Genomic DNA, 25,938 nt, shown 5'->3' with positions numbered 1-25,938 from the left:
ATAAGGTAAACGTTTGCATTCCTTTTCTTATAACTTACCTCTTCTTTACCTTTAATTTTCTACGCAACAGATTAGAGATTGGGAAATACCGATTGAAATAAAATGACGTATTTGAATTCCTTTATAAAATTATGTTTACCTACTTATTAATGGTTTGAGGAAAACTTTATGTATGTCAAACCATTTTTAGCTCTGTGTTTTACCTTTTCGATGCACATACGTATGCATGTCAATAACGACGCATATTTAAGTTTCGATATGTCAAATAAATTGCGAATTTATTAAAAGACCTACGTATTCTAAAAGAATTAACACAATATTAGACATGTATACTAATCATTACTATTTACAGTGCATCAAAAATTCGTCCGCATCGATGTCAACAGGGAAAGGTACCCAGAAGGCTGGCAGTATTAACACGTGTATATTGGTAATTAACAAATTATCCTTAAAGATTTTTAATTTAAATATAAGAGTGTAAAAAATATTTAATACCTGTTGAAACTATTAGAAATTATTTCTACACAAAAATATTCTTAAGCCCAGAATCGACCAAAAAGTTCAAGCATGACAATCGCATGTACAGCAACACCAATCAACCAATGAGGTAAACAGTAGAATATTATATACCTTCTAACATTTTACTTCGTCATAACCGTAAAGTGTTATAGCTACTTACATCGGCCCTACGTACAAAACAATGCTTACCTTGCACCGTTTTTATAGAAGGTGTAAAATAAGTTTGAAACGTATGCTATCTCGGATCTTTTTATTGTATGCCATAACATTTACCTGACTACCGGAGCCAAATGGCGCCCGGCCTAGCCTGAAGGTAATGTTAAAGCTTATGAATTATGTTTAAACTGTTTCTGTGAAATTATTTACATACAAACGACATTGCAATAAATGGTATGTAGTGCGGTAGTCAGGATATAGGTGAGTGTGTGTGTGCTCAAATAACTGTAACGGACGAACGAATTTTGATGTGATTTTAGTGTGCAGATAGGTCTCATAAATGATTTTAAAATATATAGACTGCAAATATTCTATAAAATCATAAAAAGGTATAACTAGCTTTTAAATTACATAGGTACTAAGTAAATAATTTTCGACAGACACGTTTTGAATTAAATATATAGATATAAAATTACATTATTACAAAATTTAAAATACCTATAACAAATGTAACAAAGTTACAAATATATCTACATGTAATTCTAGAATTCTAAGAAAAATCTAGACGTAAAAATAAACGTGGACAACTGTCCAAATGTTTTGATGTTGTCGGTCAGTTTTAACGACTTGCGAAGACAGTTGTAACATTTTATGTATTTATCACTACCAGCTTGACTTCGCAGAAAAATAACAAAAAATGGGTTAATGTCTACTGGATTGTTCCAGATATTATATCAATGTATTGTTTTATAGATAGTGTGTCTGTGAATATTGTCATAGATATTCACATGAATAAAATACCTATTAAAACGCAAACGGCTTTGTAAACATGTTTAAAGAAAATTTCTCAAAAATATTCAACGCCTAAATGTAACTAAAATAACAAATTGCTTTTAAATTTAACAACACAAATATTAATTTTAAAATACACTATGATAAAAGCAAAATTAAAATAGAAATTGAAACTTAGATCTTAAATACAAAAGCATTAATTATAAAATGCCATACACATTACAAGGCACAAAGAGCAGCCAGCCATATTCAATATTTTTGAAAATGGAAGTAAATATTTGTTTGGGATTACACGGAATCAGTGTTGTTTGGCGAACGATACCCGCTCAGGTGACACCGTACGCTTGAATAAACCGTATAAGTAAAATTGCTGACGGTACCTATCGTTTTTATAGCGAACCAATGCAGTTTGGAACGACGCAATCGCGTTGATGGTATTGCTAACGTTACCTAACCCTGTAAGATTTTATTAGATTTTCGAAACATGTGTGTATTCGTGTGATGCGATCGCTGAGTCAAAATAGGGTTAGTTTTATATTCGAGACTTGCTATCTATCGGTTTTGTTATTTTCTATGTATATAGAAGCTGAAATATCTTTAGCATAACGTTTATTCCTGGAGCAAGTACGTAAATAAACATAATAGTATTAACTGTGCCTTTTGACAAAGACTTTTATAATAAGCAAATCTGGAATAGATTCCTCTTAAGACACCTTTGTGGCCAGTTATTATAAAATAACAAAACACGTAAACTGTTGACTAAAGTTAACGTTGATATTTTGTATTTATATTATACTGAAAATTCTGAGCCAAACAGCTGGGTATTTTGGTTGAAAGTATCTTGTAATATCATTATTAATACAAAGAGTTCTTAAGCGTGGTAGCGACATTAAGTGATGTTGGGCGTCAGTTAGTAAATATCTACATAATTAATGTTATGGTTTAGAAGACATAAATTACTAAACCATTTCAAATATAAACCATTATATTACTTAAGCAGTATAAAATGTTTTAAATTGCATAATAATATATATTTACGCATGATCCTGCCATCTTACGCAATAAGTTTGCGTGTTAAAAATTATTTCTTCAGTAACATTTGACTGTTGAATTGACAGCCTAGCTATTGCATTACCCAGACATTAGGAACCGATCACTTTCCATCTTATCTAAGGATTCCCACGCGGTTTCACCTCTGCTCAGCTTCTGTTGCTAGCATGATATTTTATAGCCTCGATATATGCCCTATGCAACACAAAAATAATTTATCAAATCGAATCAGTAGTTTCAAAACTTAGCGCGATCAAACAAACAAACTCTTCAGCTATACATTTTAAAGTAGTATATAGATGTCATTCCCGTATGGAACTGATATCAATAGCATCAATAGTGGAAAAAACGGTTGCCTAAGTCACAGTTGAAAATTTTGCTTTAAAGATTTCAACATTTCATATTATAAAAGTGGATTCTACTGTTGCAAAATCCCATCTCAGCATCTACATCATTAGATTACTTAATGCAATCAGTATATTACTCTGCTATGACCATATAGCTTGTATTCTTCTTTATTGAATTAGAGCCATTTGTCTCGAGTCGGTCTGCGGTCTAGTTGGTAATAAATAATAGTGTATATCACTTTAGTGTCGGCTGACGCCTGAGCACTGGACATTAAAAAGAAGAGTATATGGTCAAGTTACATTCATGCTTACAAATCTTGTACTATTATTATAAAGCTAAAGAGTTTGTTTGTTTGTTTTAACGCGTAAATTCCAGGACTACTTGGTCCGAATTTAATAATTATTTTTGTGTTAGTCCATTTATCCAGGAAGGTTATAAAACAAAACGCTATGATCAATAGGAGCCGAGCGGAGCGGGTAAAATTGCGGAAGTAGGTAGCTTGTAATAAATATGCAAGTCGGCAATAAAAAAATATTGGTATCTCAACAATTTATTGCAGATCTACCCTTGTTTGAAATTTCGCCTAAAAATGTGTTCTTTATTTTGCTGATAATAATCACCAATGAAAGAAAATGGCCTACATTTTATATTGACCTTAATTTTTGCAGAAGCCTATTATATGTATATTCTTTAATGTACATATATTATATTATGTATGTATTATATACTGATGGATAAGAGTTTTGAAATATTGTTAGCGCGAAGAAGACTTGATAAATGATATCCTGACTACATTGATTTATACCTATACTATATTTTGCTATGTATATTTATTAAAGATGTGTTTCATTTTGTTGGAAGTCTAACTTAGCGATAAAGATAAGGCTGAATCCTGGTACCAATCTTTGGAGGAAAAATCTCAGTTGATTTGATTTAAGTCTGAAACATATTTTTTGTACAAAATACATTTTGCTTTTAGTGTTAACGAAAAAATATACACTACAAACCTAATATTAAGAATTTCTCAGTAATCCAGATTCATCACTCGGTGAGATTTTATCTTTAACACCTTTTTACGAGCGGGGGAAATTGACATTTCACATCAAAGAAAACCGAGCGTAGGAGGTGTAATGCCCAATGTAAAATATATTAGGCCAGAAGTGTAAGAACAAATTGGCATCTTAGCATTCCTCCAGAAGGATAAGACCGAAATAATGAATACAAGGGGAAATAAGAAACAGATGGGGCCCAGTGGGGCTGATGCCTGATCCGGAGCTGCGGACGACCTAGCGGGTTTACCGGGGCTCCGGCTCGATAAGCTGGAGTAGGAACTGGTGGTTTTTAGTCAGTAAGAGTCTAACACTCCCTTTCGCCTCGGGAGAAGTCAAAGGATGATTTCTCCCATCAAAAAAAAAAAAAGAAAAAGGGGAAATAATAAATATTCAGGTGACATTGAATTATTTACGCCGTAAACTGTTTTATCTGTTTGTCGGTATGTCTGTGTGTCGTTTGAAGTAGCGTCCAAATGTCGAGACTACAGAGATTGCAACGACAACACTGATGGTGTAGGAGATAGAAATATGAATATAATGTTTTGAAAATTTTTATTTCATTTAATTAGCTGAACAAAATTGTTGCAAAGAAAAATGTCGTAGTAAGTTTTTGACTTCTGTCGCGTAGATTTCTGTTACACTGACATAACACGATCAACTGTTGGCATAGAAGAACCTTGTTCAATTTTAATATGTTTTGAAATCAAGTATATTTTTAGTTTTTGCTTAAAAATATTAAATCTCTGGCAATTTTAGGCTAGATTAAATCAATCAGAATATCAGAATCATATCGGTTTAACATAAAAAGCACTCGCACGATACAAGTAGTGCTAGCTAATAGGTAGCAATGACATGAGCTACCGGTACACCGCTACCCTTATCAAGGAGCAGGGAACGTGTTGAGTAAACAGCCGTCCGCGTCGTGTCGAGCACAGATTTTGATTAATTTCACACACCGTTCGTCGGACCAGCGTAATTACTTCCCCTTATGTCATTTTGTTTTATCATCCACTCTTTTTTACTCCAGTAATTCTAACATTTGCAGTAGACTGCCTCGTTGGTCGAGTGGTCACAAGTGCGACTGCCGAACAAGGCGTCTCGGGTTTGATTCCCGGGTCGGGCAAAGTATTACTGGGCTTTTTTCAGATTTTCGAAAATTTCTCAGTAGTAGCACGGAGTCTGGAATTGTGTCCAGTAAGTATATGGCAATAGGCTCACCCCTTATTACATGGGACTTATAACACAAATTATGAAAAGTGGGTGTACATTTTATAGCGGCATTACGTGCCGTAATGTGCACCTCTGCCTACCCCTTCGGGGATCAAAGGCGTGACGTTACTTTTTAATTCTAACATTTTCAAAACGCTCTAGACTATTTTACACGAAAATCAATTTATGTTGAACGACAGTTACGTGTTCCGGTTTTCTAATTTCGAGCAATTAATCTTCTTCAAACTTAGTCCGAGTGGTGAAACGTTTGAAATATTTTGAGCGACTGGAGTTATATTTTTCAAAGCGTTTTGTTTCTCAGTGTTGACAAAGCTTGAAGGATATTGTTATGTAATGTTGTAATAAGCAGAAATTGGGCCAACAATTTTAAAGATATTTTATTTATGGTATGAAAAGCATTGACCTTTCGCTAAAAGTATATGCATCAGGTCACTGAAGCCTGACATGTTTGTGATATCGAAAACCCACAGCCCACAACGTTGGTGTAATCCTTTGTCAGAAATAATGTGTTAATAACTGATCGAATTACTAGCACATTGTTGGGTATTGTACAATTTCATTTACTTTTAAAATTTGCTACAAAGTATGGTAAGTATTGGCATGTTAATTACTATGTTATCGGCTTACTCACGTAATAGTTTGACGTGGAACTTGACTAGTTTCAAGCCATGCTAGAGGCTCATATTCATGAGCAGCATTCCGCGACACACGACGCGGCGATTGTCGCGCTGCTACTATTACTAGTATTGGTATGATTACGTACATGCATTCATGTTTTGATAACTGCGGTTAAGCGATTTCAATGCGTTTGTCAAGGTCACGGTTAAATTAGAAACAACCAATACTCTAACGTATTGTTTTCCAAGCCTTTCTTTTCCGTAGCGGAACTTGTTACGGTTCGAGGTTATTGGTAAGAGCTAAAACCATCTATGATTGTATTATACGTCTAATTGAATTATAAGAACGAATTCCGAGCAAATATTTGATTGTCATGGCCAATCAAAATATAAGACTTTATTTTCATGCTTTGTAGATTATTTATTCGATATTGTACGACTTGTGTCGGATGCATATTTTAGTTAACAGAATGAACGCTGTGGTGATTACCGGTGACCGATGTTAGCGGAGGATTTGCCTTCAACAGTTTTCTATTGGCAGTCAAAGACTTAAAAATAAATGGGCCTTTTTAACGTAGATCACAAAACGCAGTGACTTATAAAACATAGCTAGCGTAAAGTGTGTTACAACTAAGTGCACCTCTGCTAACTTCTTTGTGGAACTGAAGGTAGTATTTGTATGTATGTTTATAAGTAACATGTTCGCTTCAAAACGCGTCTAATTTGCCTCCAGAGACCCGGTTTAGGGATCCCAAGTTAGGGAGTTCATTAATCAAACGGTTTCCGTTAAATTGCTGTGATTGTTCCCAATAGGGCAAGTTGGAGCAATTATTGCCAAGAGAGATGTTTGTTACTGTTACTTATACAAGTAGTTTTTGTGTATGAAAATTATAACGTTGTTAATATGGTATGAAAATCATTGACCTATCGAACCTTTTCGATAAAGTTATACCAGCTGTGATATATAGTTTTTAGATATAGTTTTTTAAGTTTCGAGTAACGAGAGCAAATCGGCGTCTTGCTGAAAGACGATATATTCTTAACACATTGGACGCCGTGGAAGTCATCGGTGACCGATATAACGGTTAGCGGAGGATTTGCCTTCAACAGTTTTCTATTGGCAGTCAAAGACTTCAGACTTAATAAGGCCGAGCCTTTTTTATTTTCTTTGTAAGTATAGTAGTTACATACACAGTAGCTTGATCAGGGAAACAGCAATATAATTTATATATTCGCAGATGAAAAATACAAATAGGAAATTAAACAATTAAAATTTATCCCTACATTTGTACCTACGGTTCGTGCTCTACGTGACTATTAACAAAGGGATATTTAAGCTGACTATTTATATACAACAAAAACTATTGTATACTTAGGTATTCCATGAACTCATATTTTCCTGATGACGTATATACGTACGTATATATATGTGCGTAGCTAGAAAAGGGTATGTACCTACTGATTCAATTGTTTTACTAGTATTGTCTGTTCTAGGGAATATCTTAAAATAGATGGGGTTTACTATTATTTACCGCAATAATGATAATTTTGCCTATTTTATTATAATTTAAATTACTTATCGTATAGTAGTCGACGATTGACCGCTTTAAGTTTGGTTATACTCACTCTTTTAACATTTATGACTTTTCCTTGTATTATAAGTAAAGGTATATAAATTATTATTGAATATTATTTCCTTGTCTCAATAGGTATACATACCTACTATATTTTGTACATTTTCTTAAAAGACATAGTAGTACTCATCCAATAACAGTCAAATAAAGTAGTTTGTACTTCTAAGCTCAAGTACAAACGTAAAACGAAAATTGAACACAATTGAGGCCCTTAAAACAATATAGAAACAAAGTTTTATCAGTGCGATTATTCACACAGGCGCGATTTGTTAGTGTTGTCAATCCGAGGCGAGGGAGAAATAAATAATGAACGAACGCCCCTACGTGCCGCGGCGGTGTTTCAATTTGTTTACAAACATGTTGTAGGCACGTCCGGCTTTACCGCTCCGGTAAACGTATGGGCTCATATACAGTCTGGTTAAAAAATCGATTACGTGGACATTGGCGAGTTTTTATTAGATTTTTGTTGTCAACATCAGACACAAGACATCTACTACTGAATTTGGCAATCCCCACACTGGCTATCCCAACATTTGAGAGGGGTCTTAGCGTTAGTAGTTAGGTTCAAACTAAGTACTTAGAGGGGATAGCAGCTAGGTTTATACTAAGTACTTAGGGATAGTTGCTACCCATTCTTCAGTAACTGGATTAAGGTTTTATCCACACGGATACATCACAGATCACAGATTTTATTCATGCTAATTACACTGTTCATAGGAAAATTTCGATCGTAAATAATGCATTACATTGGTGCGGAAACATTAATTTTGCAGTGATTGACCCGACACGAAGTCAATTAAATTGGATATTATAACATGAATACTTTTTACTGCTTCCGAGTCACCGGCTCGTTGTCAGTTCAAGATGAAGGTCAAATTAAATAAAATAACGTATGTTGTAATGAGACTTACGCGCTGGCTACTGCGCTACTGAGGCCGATGTATGTTGTAATGTATCAGACAATCTAGTTATGTGTAAAAATAAATTTAAATCTGTGGACTTAAAATTCTAGATCACGCTATCACACTAATATTATAAATGTGAAAGTTCGTTTGTTTCGATGTTTGTCCGTCAATCACGCTGAAACTACTGAATGGTTTTTGATGAAATTTGATTTACAGATAGGGTGTGAGCTGGCTTGGGTGATTGGCTCCTTTCTATCTCATGGGAAGGCGGGCAAAGCCGCTGGCAGAAGGATTATTTCTTTTGAGTGGGAAAAATAGCTACTTATTGCAATAGTGCTATATACTTTATATTGCTTTATTTTATAGTGCTTTATTCTATTGTTACCTATTTTTATTTCGAACTGAAAAAATATACATTCATTTTCTAATACAAACGAGATTCATATTCTCAAATCAGTAGATAATCGCATATTTCAGTTGCTTAAACCGAAAATTTTAGTGTGCAAAATGGTTAGTAGAAACGCATATATATCGGTTTTTGCAAAAACTGTTATCGTTATTTGATCCGAAACTGAAGGTTGGGTGAAGAAGGGTTTTATTTGATTTGATACGACTGAACATCAAAAGTATCTGTTACATTGTACACACATTTATAAGCAATACGCATCGCATCCCTAAGGATTACGAGGAAGGCAGTATCTACAGAAGCAAAATTTTAAGCACATGTGGGATATGGTGAATATTTCGGATTGGAATTGATGACGGAAGGGTTAGTTGTTAGTTAAATATAACTTTTCCAAAATGGGCGGCTATTAAGTGTACTGAGACTTAAATACCTGGTGACAACAATGTCATATTTCCATATGATTCCCGTTATTATTTAGACTTTAACGAGCACGATAATATAATTTGGCCCAGTTTACCTATTAGTCAATTATTCATTTTGTAATAATTATTTGCAACTGGTGTTTTCGTTAATAGGTACATTTTCAGTTAAAAAGTCACGGCACCTTATTTACCGAACCTTTTTCATTCAGTCTACCCGCGCGTTCCTACCGTGTGGTCGTGTCATTGACCTCCGTAGTCGAAAATGACGTCGCAAGTAATTAAGTGCAATAACTGCAATATAGTGATTTGTGAACTGTTAGCTTTCATCCAAAACAAGATGCAGGTGATGGATGAAGAAGGTCTAGTGAGATTGTGTAATACGACTTTCTCCTCCGAAGACATCGAAGCCGCGAAAAGTCTTTTGTTTGAGTCGATCACTACGGCGAAGCGAAAAATTTCACGTAAAAGGGACGGCAAATCGAAGAGAGAGCTACATGATATAATAACATTGATGAAAGAGGTGGATCCAGAAGAAGTACCGATATTTGTCGCAAGAGAACTCCACAAGCTACCACCGGTCACGTTTGACCACATAGATGTGACTAGACTCTTGAAAGACCTTCTATTGTTGCAAAGTGAGCTACGTACGGTTAAAGAATGTTATGTGACTAATGATCAGTTCGAAGAATTCAAAAAAGAACTATCAAATAACGAACATCAACCACGGAATACTCCACAAAACATAAATTGCAAAAGAGGAGGTAGAAGTACAACGAGTATATGTTTAGACAGTGGGCCAATGGGCCTACCCCACTTTTTTGAGAAAATAGACTGTACAACATCAGCGGGTAGTGAAATAATTACTACACAAGACTTGTTGTCGCCTGATAGCATAATACGTGAATCTAACCCTGCCGCGGAACGGTTACCTGTACGTAACGAATCCCCCACCATAAGTGTATCGGTGCCGGCGGCGGGGCGCACTGATAAGAAACCGGTCGAGTGCAGGTCCTTGGAGCGGTCTATGCCACAAGCGAATAGCGGGAGCGATAATAAATCACAAAATTATGAAAATGATAATGAATGGACGTTAGTGCAACGAAAGAAATTAAAATCGCGCTTGCGTGGAAGCAAAGGGAAAGCAATGTTGGAACCGAATAATAGATTCAGAGCAGCTGATATACATATTCCACTCTTCATTACGAATGTGAATAAACAGACCTCTGAAAATGATATTATTGACTACATCTTTTCTAAAACGCAAACTTCAGTTGTTCTTAAGAAAATCAAAATGAGAAAGGAGAAAAATTACAACGCATATAAAATACTTGTACCACACCACAAGCTCGCGTTGTTTTTAAATGATAACCTGTGGCCAGAAGGTGTGTCTTTTCGCCGTTTTGTTTATTTGAACAAAACAAACAGGAATGATAATATTATTAGTAATCAGAATAGTGGCGCTATGAAACAATAACCATGGGTGTACAACTGCTACCAAATACGTCTACGTTTATTAGTTTTAACTGCAAGTCAGTTAAAAGATCCGTTGACTGCGTGAGGGGACTGTGTGGGGCAGCGGACATCGTAGCTTTACAAGAAACATGGTTGCTTGATCATGATATACCATTTCTCGATACAATACATGCGGATTTTGCATACACTGGCACATCGGCGGTTGATACTTCTGCGGGCATTCTGCGTGGCCGGCCATTTGGCGGAGTGGCGATTTTGTGGCGCAAGGACAGTTTCAGCGAAGTGTCAGTGATTAAGTGTAAGAGTCCTCGTATTAGTGCGATAAAGGCTATGGCTGGTGATCGGAGCATTTTAGTGTTTAGTGTGTACATGCCGACGGACGCGGTGGACCATTTACCCGAATTCACGGATTGTTTTAGCGAGGTATGTGCCATAGTTGAAAATTATTCCATAGAAGCTGTATATGTGCTGGGTGATTTTAATGCGCACCCAGGTGAACTATTCGGTACAGAGCTAAATAACCTATGTGCTGACCAGCAATGGATATGTGCTGATATTAGTGTATTAGGTAATGCGACAAATAACTATACGTTTATAAGTGATGTACACGGTTGCACTCGGTGGCTCGATCATTGCGTTGTGAGTCAGTCCGCGTGGCAAACGATAAATAATGTTACCATAAAATATGACACGTACTGGTCAGATCACTTGCCGCTTGTTATTCAATGCGATTTAAACCTAATTATAAGCAAAACGAATTTAAAAACTGATGACAATAGGAGCATCAAAAATGGTGTTTTTTGGGGTAATAGAACTAATGAAGAAATAGAGAAATATAGGGATTGTTGTAATAATAGCCTTAAATTAATAGATTTTCCTGAGGAATTTAGGCAATGTAGTTTTAATATCTGTAATAATATGGATCATAAAAACCTATTAGACTCAATGTATTCGAGTATAATAAATATTCTGAAAGATGCATCTATCAAATGTAACAATTTATCAGCTAAAACAAAAACAAAGCGGCATGTGATAGGGTGGAATAAACATGTGCGTGGGGCACATAGGGATGCCAGGCTTAAATTTCTTAATTGGGTTTGGTATAATAGACCAAAAGAAGGTCGTTTATATGAAGAAATGTGTGAAAGTAGGAAACTGTTTAAAAAGAAATTGAAATGGTGTCAAGACAATAGTGAACAAATTAAAATGAATATAATAGCTGACCATCATTCATCAAAAAATTTTGGTGAATTTTGGAAGGCAACGAACAAGTTGAATATTAGGCCTGGCATCCCTGTGAGTGTGGGAGGTGTGAGTGACAGTAAGAGCATAGCTGACTTATTTAGGGAACACTTTGGGGTGAGATCACCACTTGGTCCTTCAAAGATGATGCCAGATGCTGATCCTATCGTGACTGGTGACTTGTTTAACGTGTCTGTTAAACAAGTGTCAGGAATAATAAAAAAGATGACCCGGGGTAAGTCGCCTGGTCATGATGGGCTCAGCATCGAACATTTAAAGTATGCTGGAGTCCATTTACCACGCGTTTTAGCAATGTTTTACACATTATGTCTAAGTCATTCATACTTACCCGTTGACCTCATGCGGACTATTGTGGTACCAATTGTAAAGAATAAAACTGGTGACTTATCAGACCAAGGCAATTATAGACCTATATCGTTGGCAACAGTGGTGGCCAAGGTGCTGGATGCTGTGCTTGATTCAGAGCTGGAAAAACATCTCCATATACATGATGCTCAGTTCGGGTTTCGGCCTGGACTTTCTACTGAAAGCGCCATCTTGAGTCTTAAGCACACTGTCCAGTACTACACACGGAGGGGTACACCTGTGTATGCATGTTTCCTCGACCTGTCAAAAGCATTTGACCTAGTGTCTTATGACCTGCTGTGGGAGAAGCTTAAGAAAACGGAAGTGCATGCGCAGGTGCAACGTCTCTTTCGCTATTGGTATGCTAACCAGACTAATAACGTTAGATGGGCAGGCAGCCTCTCTGACGTGTACAGGTTGGAGTGCGGAACGAGACAAGGTGGTTTGACGTCTCCCAAGCTCTTTAACCTGTATATAAATGAGCTGATGGTTGGGCTCAGCAGCGCGCGTGTTGGCTGCTCGATCGACAATGTTTGTATAAATAATATCAGTTATGCTGACGACATGGTGCTGCTGAGCCCAGCTGTCAGTGCGTTGAGGCAGCTCATAGGTATTTGTGAAAATTATGCTCAAAGACATGGTCTCTTGTACAACTGCATGAAAAGTGAGTATTTGGTTTTTAAGTCTTCGGGTAAATGCCCTGCTAGCGTGCCCAAAATTAAGCTAAATGGCATTGAACTTAAGCGAGTAAATCATTTTAAATACTTGGGACACTATGTTACCGAAGATCTTGATGACCAAATGGACATAGAAAGAGAACGCAGGGCGCTGGCGGTCAAGAACAATATGCTGACTCGCAGGTTTGCTCGTTGCAGCGAGCATGTTAAGATCTCTCTTTTCAAGGCATACTGCCAAACCTTCTATACAAGTAGCCTGTGGGTTAGATATACTCAGAAATCGCTCGGTGCCCTGCGAGTTCAATATAATAATGGCTTCAGGATGTTGCTGGGGCTGCCCCGTTTCTGTAGTGCGTCTGGAATGTTTGCGGCGGCTCGCGTTGATGGTTTTCATGCCATCCTTCGCAAGAGGACCGCCTCCTTGTTGCGCAGAGTGCGGGGCAGCACTAATAGCATCCTGAAGGTAGTCGCTGACAAAGTCGACTCAGCAATGATGCAAGCTTTCATGCGGGTTCTAGTTGGACAGTATGAATTATAAAACTGGGCCTGCATATAAGCAACATAATTTAATCTGTTTTGTTTTGTTCCGGTTTTATATTTTTCCAGATGTTACTAACATAGTTTTTAAGATTTTGTAGTACTAACTAAATATGGACATCTATCCGAAATAAACGTTATATTATTATTATTATTATGTATGTTCTTTACATAATCACGGGACCACAGGGTCCCGGACCTTTGGAAGGCGTACGAGGGGCCGAAGCCAACTCGCAGAGGCCCGTTGAACAATTTTAATCTAAATGTAAGGGGACATCAGCCGGCGATTATCCCTGTATGCACTATGGAAGTACACCAAAGGACAATCCCCGGTTGATGCAGGACTATTGTGAGATATGGTAAAAGGAAATGATAGGGATATGGGTGTGGGTGGCTGTGGAATAGTTAACCGGTTAACTATGGGGACTATGGCCCCTGCCCCTGACCAATATTGAAAAATACGGATAAACAGGCAGGGGGTGACTCGCAAACTCAATAGTGGGCCCCGGAAACGGCCGCTAGCATGTAGCGACAAGGGAAGCAACATCCGTTGAGCTGCTTGAGGAAGGGTAGGCATCCCACGGCTATCAGAGCAATCCCGGAAGTACGGTCAAGACCCCTACCAGCATCTTACTGGGATACGTCCTTCCCCCAAGTGGAGCTGAAGGCAACTCCACTCTTGCGAATCTCCACTCAAACCAGCCGATTAAGGCAAGAGTGAGGTAGGAGAGGCCACTCCGGATAGTCACGAGTACCAACCGGAGTTAAAAAGTAGGGCCTCTCCCGGGAGTCAGGTCCGTGGGGTCGCCACTGCCCAACAGCTCGCCACAAGCTGCCTTGCGGACTTATTATTATTATTATTACCATTTATATTGGGTTCAGTATCCAATCTACCCAGCTACCATACATATATAAATATATATTTTATACAGACAGACTGACTTTCATAATCCAATTATAGCAAAAAGCTGACCAGTTGCCTACGCGTTCATATTAAAACGGTTCAAAAGTTATTGTTACTGTGTAATGACATTGATGACTGGTGTCCGTACGTGATTTTAAATGATCATTGTAATTTCGATATCAGGGTTTATTTTGATATATATTCGTATCTTACTAATATAATTATTTTAAATGCGAAAGTTTGTGAGTTTATCTGCCGCACTCAGAGACATTTAATGATAACTTAAACTATTCCTTAGTAACGATTTTGTATTGAAAACAATGAGTAAGGACCAAGTCAAGTAACCATTAAATGACTGAGTACGGCGGTAAGTGCTTTTTGTTTCTTTTCAAACGGCTGTAGGAATCAGGATGAAATTTGGAATATATTTTATCTCACGGGATACTTTTTATCTCATCAAAATGCGGGTGAAAACGCTGGCAGAACCTAGTAATGAATAGCCTATCGAGTGAAGAATTTGTACTATATACTTTAAATTGTACTCACAGTACTTGTAGCGGCAAAGGTTACATGTCGTCTCGTGGTAAATAATCACCGTAAATAAATTTTACTAATGGTGACGTTTCATTGGTCATGTTTTCGATAGGTAAGCAACGTACGAATATAAACGCATATAAAAATTTCCTTAAACGTCATTATAAGGAAATTTGATAGCAGAATAATTAATATATAAAAACAAAATTAATTAAATCCGGTGCCACGTCACGTATACCTATACATCGTTCAAAATAGTATTAGGGTAAACCATTAATAATTATTGACCAAAAGCATATCCTAAATGTGAATTTATATAAACTACCTCACAGCAGTAATGAAATAAATACCTAGGTGTAATTTTGTAAAAACAAATGACGTAGGTACTAAAACCTAAAATTCAACAGTTTTTGGACTTATGCCTGCACGGTTCAATGTTCAATACCTAGGTATTTCTATAGACTATGGGATTTCCAATGAAACATATTGTGGTTAAAATATAACTTTGGATTGAAAAGTATTGGTATATTCACCCATTCTCATTTCCCGACTGTATAATACACACTCGTAAATAATATAATCGTACTATTTGCATTCTACAGCAAAGCAACATCAAAATACTCTCTTTGTAAGCGACTATTAAGTCTTTGGCAATATAAACAATGATACACCCATAAATTAAGGTTTAAATTCGCCTAACTTGAGCCCGGGAATTCAGCATGGTAATGGGAACATTCCTAGCCCCGTCTCTTCATAACCACAAGAATTAACAGCCTCAGGCTCCCTTGTATTGTCATTAATGGAGGATTATGTCTGTACAACCGTTTGTATGAATTTCATTTCATTTGCTTTAAAAAAGCAACAAAAAGATTCGAGACAACTTCATGTTTTGAGGTCGAACATTTTTTAAGGAAACTGCTTTCTTTGGTTGTAGTTATGTTTTTTAATAAATATTTAAAGAAGAAGAGATCAGTTGAGGATAAACAAACAAAATATATCTTAACATTTGATTCCTTTAATCGTCGCATATTATAACATTAATACGCAGTGCTTTTTGGTTTCATATTTAAAAATCTTTTGAAAGGAATTCGTTAGGGGTTAACAATTTTTGCATAAATGCTCGTGTAACCTATCCCGCGTTACGTCAGCTATGTCATGTAAGCGCTGCAAATTCGTTACAAAATGCGGGCGTGTGATTATGTAATGAAGGTTCAGTCTTCTTTAATCAAGATTTCTGTTCAAATTCTTATTTAAATAATCAAGAATGTGAGATTTTCTGTCAAATAAATAGATTTTAGTTATATGGAGATAGGACCTATACTTTTAATGAAGTACTTACTAATGAAGTAAACCGAAAAGATGATCTTTTACAGAAATTATAAAGCTTCGTCTTTTATAATCCAAGCAAAATCTCTTTGTAAAATCCACAGCAAATCCAAATCGGAGAGAAACAAAAATGGAATCGGAACAGACTGCCTTATTGACGGTCTATTGTCTACAGCTCTGCTGATTGTAAAGACGACGCTTTACAATGTGATCGAAAATTTCCAAAGATCTTTTATACTTTGTTCACAAAATTGTGATTGCATTTTAAGCGAGAAATGTGCTGTTACAGTAATGCCCCTATCAACTTTCACCTTTGTACAAACTGCGGGTGCTACATTACGTGATTTAAATAATGATAACACATTTTGCTATTTGATTATCTTGTTTGACAAAGGTGATTGCTCTCAGGTAAATTGAAAAGTACTTATGAACAAAAGTTTGACTGGGCGTTTCGGTTAGATCTGAAAATGTATCCAGTTTTTAGTAATAAGACTAATAGTTTTATAATTAAAGTGTAAATCTTTCTGCTAAATATTATGAAATATAATATAAACTATACGAACTTATATGGCACTAAGATTTTTTATATTTGTGATTCAAAATTATTTCACGCTAAGTTTACTCGTATATGCAAATTTTATTTTATGTCTACAACAGTTCGTTTTATGATGCCCGTATACCGATACGATTTCTCGAATGTTCCAGTTTTCTGGTCCGTAGATTGTACTACAGAGTTTCAATAACACTGAAAACAAACAGGTTTGTTCGAGTAAAATGTGGAATTGTGGAGATCTTATTTGAAGTTCGTATATGGAGGTATATTTGAGAGTTCTTACACGTACAACGAATTGTTTTATCTAACTTTGGGAATAAGATAAACATTGTAAAAGTTGTATATAGCAAAATAAATATTATATTATATCCTTACGTAACGATTCCAATAATATTTGTTTGCTGAACAATGAAAGTATTTATAGACAAATATGTAGGTAGCTATACTATCGCTTGTACAAACATTCAATAAGAAAATACGTTACTTTCACAGAAACCTGTAACGGTTTATGTCACGTACATAATCTCTTGTAATATTATATTGTATTGTGTAATATTACGCTAAATATTTATGAATGTGTTATGTAAATAACACATATGTATTAGTAAGACTACCGTAAGCCGTATGAAAATGTTATGTAGCGCTAAAGTCATAATTGAGTTCAGTTACAGACTACGTAAGATAATCCTTACATTCCTAACATACGTACCTAACTATTATACAAGAAGTTCCCTTTCATCTATCTACATGAACGCATAAACTCAAAAACTACTGAACCAATTTCAATGGAAAATGTGATTCCTAAAGAAGCGCGGGCGGTAAGTCATATTCAAAATAACAGTTGATTGAAATGGTAATTAATTATATGAAATTCACAACTTACCATTGAAACAGATAATTAAATAAGACTAGTTTGTATATTATATACACAACAAATATATACTTTATCCCCATGTGTATTATACCCGTGTTTGGCTGTTGCCTGCCGAATTTGCTTATAAATTGACTTCAGAAATGGAAATGTCATCGGTTCTTATTTAATGTCATATTCAAATACGAAGCCGGCATAAAATAATCCTTAATAAGGTATTTGTGCTACCAATACCTAATGAGGTTAGTAAATAAATTATTTTACAACATAATGTATTGTTCCCTTTAAAGGTAGATGGAACAAATGATCATGTAGGTTGTGACTTGTGATCCTATGGTTATGTATAGTATGGTACGAATGACATTTTGTCTGTTACTTTCAGTTTTACGACAATATGAGCGAGTATAGTACATGTATAGGATGATTGTAAACTTTGATGATATGTTAGAAAAGATACCTTAAATTCAAAAATTATAGAAAAATAATATACATATGAAATAATATAATTTAAAATTTATGTAACATAATATACTATGCAATTTTTTGTTGAAGTTTGGTTTTTATATTCAGCAGTTATATCTAATAGTCTTAGTCAATCTATAAAGTACCAACGTATGTCAAATTAATTATTATGTTATCGGCTTACTAACGTATTGTTTGACGAGAAACTCGACTAGTTTCAAGTCATGCTAGAGGCTCATATTAATTTAGTATGTCTCACGAGTTACAATAAAGTTAACGTATGTCAAATGAAAATATCTATAGATATAATAAAAATATCTACAAATATAATACAAATGTATGTGTATGTATGTAGATATTTACAATGAATGTCTATAATAATATGCTATTGAAAGAAACTTTTGCTTCTTGTTCCCTTGTCAACTTCTCCAACTTATGGAAAAATAGTTTATCCCGCCATTGATACTCAGAAAACTTTATCTATCTGAGAGTGTTTTGTGTTGGATTTAGTTATTATTTTTATTGTTACCTACCTCTCAGTTTGGAATTGTTATGAGGCAACAAATGTGAGATCTACATTAGAAAAAACATATAAATGTTTTCTTAGGTTAGGTTTTAGTTTTAATGTAACCTTTTTTGAGGGGAAAAATCATTCAATAAATTCTCCCGCCTTAGACGAGGCGAGAGGAAGTATCAGGCTCTTACCAATCACTATAAACCAAACCGTTCCTACACCTACTTTTTAAGCCAAAGGCACAGTAAACCGTTAGGCATTGCGCAGCTTAATGTTATCTATCTAATATAAATCCAACCTATTTTTTTATTAAATCACTACTTTAATCCCCGATGGGGTAGGCAGAGGTGCACATTACGGCACATAATGCCGTGCCGTATCTAACCTAAACTAACAAAAAAAATCCCGATAGTATACAATTACGTAATAACTTTATATACGCTATACATACCATTATATACAACGGTAATGCATGTTGAAGAACAATAATAATGCTTTATCGATTGAAATCAGACACAATAATAAAAACATTGTGTAGATATCACGAGTGTTATAAAACTTAGTCATTTTCCGCACGATCATTATTGCAATATACCGTCATTATTGTTTGTTTTGATTGACAATACAAACAATAACAATAAACAAATCAATGAACGGTTTCATCGCACCTACCCTACGATACATAATATACTGTCGCACTCAGAGACATTTTATGATTGCTTAAACAATTTCTCAGTAACGATTTTGTTCCGAAAACAATTACTAAGGACTTGGTTAAGTGACCGTTAAATGTATCTGAGTACGGTTAATGTGTCAAGTAGTAACTATAAGTCTTAATTTCTGTTAATAACGTTGCTAAACATAATACGTGGTTGTTCAAACCGCATTAAAATCCTTCTACCTGGTCGGATTACTATGGACTATCTCATACGGGCTTTATAGTTGGAGGCGATTTCATTGTAGCTGAACTGATTAAATGCATTCATTAAATAACTCTGAGTACGGAGGATAGATTTTTTGTTTAATTTTTGGGCTAACCTATGCTACATTATTTTATGCGTCCTACTTCTACTAACATCTCCAAACCACCATTTTTTAATAAATACCGCATCTAAATAAAAACTCATCAACGTTTAAAATATTCAGCTAAACAAACATGTTGCCCAGTAATATAGTACGGAAATAACAGAGTTACGAAGCAAAAGGATCGCCGGGTTAATACGAGTTCCATTGCTATCTACATTTGCATAATCCTAAATGTTCGTGGAATATCAACCATTCATTTTTACGAGCCCGTGTTAAAGGAGGCGATATGAAGTTAGCTTTGGTAAAGAGACAACAATTTGATTTTGACGCGAAGGTTCACGCATGAATAATGAAATGATTTTTCTGATACAATATTGAACTGTGTGATCTGTTGATTTTCTGTTCGTATAAGAGTCAGAGCACGAAGGGTTTGGTTGGATTTCTACGTGTGGTTAAGCAGAAAGATATCTTTGTTGAGTATCCTCTTGACTACGCGCATATACAAAATGCCAAAAAATAGATGAAGGTAAAAAAAAAGTTTTATATGAAAAAAAAAGTTGAGTTTGCAATAATACATAATTTATCCACTGAATTCTGAGATTTCTAAGCCTAATCTTGTTTTACCCTGCGAAGAATATTAATGTTATCACTAATTTTAAACACAAAACCAATGGTTTCAGTTATAAGCCTGTTCACTCAATTTAGGGTTATGCTAGGAATGTCTAAGCACTATAATTATTACATGCCACGTAGCCATAACTCTAAAACTAGCTATGTACCACATATTTTAATATTTCGGGTGCGTGTTTCGCTAAATAAGGCTTACTCAAATGGCTGAGTTGCCGTTATAACTTAATTTAAAAGCAATGAAGATTTCAAGATAAAATGGGTCTGATATAAAAATGGGAATATTCAGTGGCCATGTGGAAATGCTGCCGTCATTTGAGAATGAATTGAAAAGTTGTGTTGCAGTATTCAAATATTATTTCTCTGTTTTATTATGTAAAGACTACCTAGGCACTGAGTTTTAAAGCTGTAGTATACTGATTAAGATATTATGTGCACAAAACAAGGATAATCAACTTAAAATCAAAAGGATTTGAATTCTCTTGTAGCACTTTGACCAATAAACAAGGAAAGGTCAAGGTAAAATCATAAACCCACCACAGAATTATGTCCAAACATAATACGCCATTCAATAAACCTCAAAAATACATGACACGACATCAATAAACGGTAAATTGAATTATAATAACGGAGTACATTACTATCCACATATAGTAATGAGAATGCGATGCTATAGCAACAAAACAAGGGGTACTCCGGCTATTCGCACGATATCATATAACCGTTACTGGGTAATGTGTATCGAACTACATTGTACTAGATATAGAATAGCATGGTTTATGTATAATGTCGCTTTATGAACTCCGTAAGAGACCCACAATATGCTTATAAAAATAAGTACCTGTTAAGGATTTACCCAGTTTAGGAGCCAACATACCTACTCTTAGGATATAATGTAAACCATCTCTCAGATCTCCCGTCCCTTTTGTGTTTCGTAACAAGGAAATATTTACACATTTTGATCACGGGACTTAAACGGTATAGATGAAAATTTGTAAAATAGCTTTGGGTCATTCGTTATAGAAAACCGAAATGTAAAGTTATTTTGATATTAAACAGTTAATGTTTGATAGAACAGCGAATGGGGATGAAAAATTGACGGCTTGAACAGATTTATCATCATTAACCCACGAAAATAGGATGATAAAGAGTAAAGAAACATGAAAATATCAGATGAAAAGTATTGTAATTTATTATTAAGATAGCAGCTATGCGTAAGAAAAGCCGCGATTTTCATACAAAAAACGTAAATTTATGAATTAAACATTAAATTCGATTGGGAAATGTATTCGTGTTAAGTGTCGTCACTCCCTAGAGTCGGTGATTTATTCAGTACATTGGGAAATCGGTTAAAATGAACAAAAGAAACAACAGAGGACGTTTTGCAGCCATAGTACTAAATTAAATAGCACGTTGAACGTATGGCTTCTTTAGCTTTGCTTTGTTAAATGACGAATAAACAAATGTAAATAAATCATTTTTTTTCTGGGAGATACGAGTAAATTGAAATTATTGGGAGTTATTGTCTGTTGTTGAATCTGCATATGATTTCTTATGGAATTGACTATTGTATATACTCTTATTAACTCGTCTTACACTCTTATAGTATCATTTCTATATTCTAATCAATTTAGTATGACCAAACCGTCACGTAACTGCAAGCATGCTTGGTAGGTACTATTGATGAATTTCTAGGCAATATTATTTGGCAAATATCCCAACACTTTCAGGGGTCGCAATAGTTGAGATTAGCGGTCTCCATAGGCCGGCCGGCGTTTAGGATTATGGTCGTTTCCAACTACGTGATCGCCTGTTTTTATTACGGTCCTACGGCAATAAATGCGCTAACTTTAAGAGACACGAAATTTAGACAAACCATTATAAAAGAAATTTATGGTTATGTACTGTGCTAATGTGAAATTAAATTTTTAATGAGACACTTGTGAAGTACATGCAACTTTTTGAGGTTTCAAATGACTTTTGAGGATTGGCAGTAAAGCAATTAAATATCAAATCTATGTCAAGTACGATAAGATCGATTTTTATATTTGTGTACAAGTTTTTTTTTTGGTAAAATTATAACGGCCTATCTTTTCGCTTTTCACAAAGACGGAATATTAAAAGGATATTGTAATAACTGATATTTTCTTCGACTTTAAAAAGTTTTTTCTTTTCTAACTTTTAGGAAGAATAAAAACATCCTTCATTTTTAGATTCAGAATCATCCGGTTTCCTGTCTTTATTTTTCTCAAATCTAGCATATTTTTTCTTATGTTATTAATAGTTTTTATATTAGTTTCTATACGGTAGAGAATTATAAGGATTCTCATCTCACGTATTGTAATTTAAAATATAATATGAATCGACAAGAAATATTCAAACACGCAAGAATCTTGTCTACACTAAGATAATAACAAATTGAATAACACAATCTTTATAAATGAATAGTTTTAATAAAAGAAACGTGCAAAGTCCCTTGAAAGAGATTTTCAAAATTTAAAAGCATCTTAGCCATTCGCGTACTTGATTAACATAAATTCACAATCTTTAAGAAGTTATAATGTTGCTAGATCTCACAAAATGTTCTTCATAGTTTAAGCAAGTGAATTTCGAAACTCAATACATTTGACTTTCAAACGAAGGACTTTCAATAAAGTTATCCGACAACGGTAAAAAGGGTTCAAGTCGACTTATTGCGAAACATTTTGTTTTTCACATAGTGTACGTTTAAATAAGGATAAGGCATTCGTGCATGATGTGAGACCATTTCACAGTTCGATAACCTGGCTAGCGATGTGGTACGGTTGCCTGAGGCAGCAGTGTTTCACTATGAAATAACTTGTTTTCTGGTTCACGATAAGATGAAAATGCAAACGTTGGGATGAACACACTGTCTTTTGTTATTAGGAAATATTGCGGACCGGGAAAGGCGTAAGAGGAAGCGCGGCTCAAGTCTCGCTATATTTTTATTTTATTTTTTACTCTACTGGAGAAAATATTAACCACATTTTTCAATGTCTGCATCTTCGTGAAGATGTAAGACGAAAGTTTAATGTAAATAAATTGGACGGAGATTATGATATAAACGTTATGAATAAACAAACGCCAGCATATCAACTTACTCCTTTATCAAATTCTTCAATAGATTTTCAACTTTATTTCAAAACCATAGAGTTTAAAATCTATGAACAAACAGTTTAGGATAGCTTTAAACGCTGGTGTCTGTATTACACTGTTTATGTCAGACGTCCCTTTCCTAATCCCTGGAAGGCGTCTTTGAAGATACCATGTGACCACGAGTGCACATAGATTTCATGGAAATTATATTTTAGTTTAAGCATCGTGTAGGCGTGTGTCACCGTTTTTCATCACAAAAGTATGTTATAAAATAAAACTAAAAATCAAGCATCACAGAATGCTCTATTAAAAAAAATATTCAGCTGTATGTTTTCTAGTTTTTCTCACATTATTTAATGTAGATAAAATAAAATACGTGGCACCCACACAAAATTAATGGCGTCTAGTTATGACCACGTGATGCCCATTAATTCTAGTAAATAGAATTCATATCTACATTTTTGAGTTTGTGGAATTCGTATGAAGAAGTGCGGAATGGGTGAAACGTTTGGCTCATAATAATGTCAAACAAAGAGCCTCTACTAGCAAATCATGTTGCGTTGACGTCTGGACCTATATTTTTTTATATTATTCCACATTTCACTTTGTTACTAACCTAACAGAGGTTATTTATACTGTTTTGAATTATGAACCTAAATACTCTAATTTTAACAACTGATTTCCCAGGGACGAGAGTTTATTACCATCTTTTTGAGAGTATATTCTTACGTTTTGTGTTTTTTATCGTTATTTTTTTTACCATTTATACAAATACCTAGACAGACAGATATGTTTGAACACATTATAAAACACTTCCTATGTTGTATTTAAATGTATGCTGTGAGTACCACTCATACCTGCGCATAACCCACTTCATACATTATCTAGTATGGTATTGGCAACCTTGAAGTCGCGTTGTAATCGGATTGAATAACAATACACTGTTTTTATATTTTATACAATTTCAAATTCATATATTCTATGCTCTATTAGGATTATTTTGAAGGTCATATTCAATTGTTCTTGAAGAAAAATTTTGATAAAAATAACTTGTTGAGAAGTATTATTTTTTTGCTACACAAAACACCTTATTGCGGCTCTGATTGGTCAAAGTGTAATAAACAGCATCTCATTATGAGTAAAACAATTGTTAAGGTTTTTTATACAGTATAAAAACTGGACGTTTCCACAACATCAAGTGTAACGTGCGAATTGTAGACTAATGCCCGTATAATTATATTATAGAGGATATATGTATGTGTGTACGTCTGTCTGGTCGGTTCAGTAACAACACATCACAAAACATTTTATTTGATCGTCTGTGTAATATAATACGTGAACTGTTAGTAGTCACGAACGATACTCGTCTGATACTCGATACAGTTGAATCGATATCGGCGGTATCGTATAATTTTCCCGAGAAACTCGTTATGAGGCAGATCCGAATGTATTGTTTGTGAGGCAAGAAGTAAGAGGGGCTCATTACCAGTTTGTGGTTGTGATTAATGCGAAAATATCTTTGGAACTTTCTTATCGCTAACTCATTGAACAGCAATTAATAAATCCGATACATAAACTTAAGTGACTTTTTGTTTTAAATTAAAGTTTTTTTTTTTACAAAAAAAGAAAAATAAGTAAGTAATGAATTCAACATTTTACTGAGTCGCCTAAATAAGGTACAAAGCATTAAATTTCGTTGTATCAAAATTCCCTTCTAATTCTTTCTAAAATGCCAAATCGTTATTAGGACAGAATGAATAGATAATGAAAAGGTCAAAAATTCAACGCCATCAATTAGCTTTGTGTGTTCGGAAAATTGGAATCCTAGTCCAGCTGTCCGCCCACCTTTCTTTAATCCCCTCGACGCGACACCCAAAGACCGTTTCGCCGAGAAAGTTGTATCGTGTTCAGCGATTTCATGAACCTTGAGTGAAGATTATCGCGGTCGTATATCTTACTCGGCCTCGGCCTAAGGGATTACTCGGCTAGCCGAGGCACTTGGACGCCCTACCCGATGTTCAAGTACGTATTGAGCATTGCAAGATGTGTCAATCAAAATCAGTCTTTAGGGTCATTACTGAGATTAACGTTCATAAATTCTCAAGGGAGCTTCGAAGTTGATATATTTTAGTTCGTGTGATTTATTACGAAATAGTTCTGTGTAGCTAGATACGAGATGATGATCATAAACTTCGAAGGGCATACTGAATCTCAACCATAGAGTCATGACAGTGATAGATTGGAAATTTGCCGCGCATTTGCATCTGAGAATTCAGCGATGCTTAAGAAAATAATTCAGTTGAAATAATAAAAGTAGGGGAAAGTGGGGGAAACACGAACACCTAAGGGAAAATATAAATAAAACAGTGGATTCAAATCACAGAGTTTCTTTAATTATTGAATTATAAACTTTACTTATCTAGCTAACGTATCACTAATCAACATCATTATTTTTTTTAATAAAATACAACAAAATGACCGAAAAACAAAACCCTTAGTGTTCGGTTTTACCCTACTGATGTCGGGTAAAGCCGAACACCAAGTGGGGTAATCACGTACTAACATTAAAAAATTGTAT

General features: G+C 35.0%; 1 protein-coding gene and 1 long non-coding RNA gene across 9 annotated transcripts in view; both read right to left on the bottom strand.

The window, feature by feature from the left end:
• Positions 1-25,938, bottom strand: part of LOC118280701 (cAMP-specific 3',5'-cyclic phosphodiesterase) — a 548,393-nt gene that overhangs the window by 229,244 nt on the left and 293,211 nt on the right. The window lies entirely within an intron of this gene.
• Positions 21,418-25,670, bottom strand: LOC126911938 (uncharacterized). Its single transcript, XR_007706436.1, has 2 exons — positions 24,014-25,670; positions 21,418-23,976 (listed from the first exon to the last, which is right to left on the bottom strand). It is a non-coding gene; the product is annotated as an uncharacterized LOC126911938 (long non-coding RNA).

Source organism: Spodoptera frugiperda, chromosome 20 (assembly GCF_023101765.2).
Source record: "Spodoptera frugiperda isolate SF20-4 chromosome 20, AGI-APGP_CSIRO_Sfru_2.0, whole genome shotgun sequence".
Taxonomy (NCBI): Eukaryota; Metazoa; Arthropoda; class Insecta; order Lepidoptera; family Noctuidae; genus Spodoptera; species Spodoptera frugiperda.
This window is presented reverse-complemented; position numbering and strand designations above follow the sequence as displayed.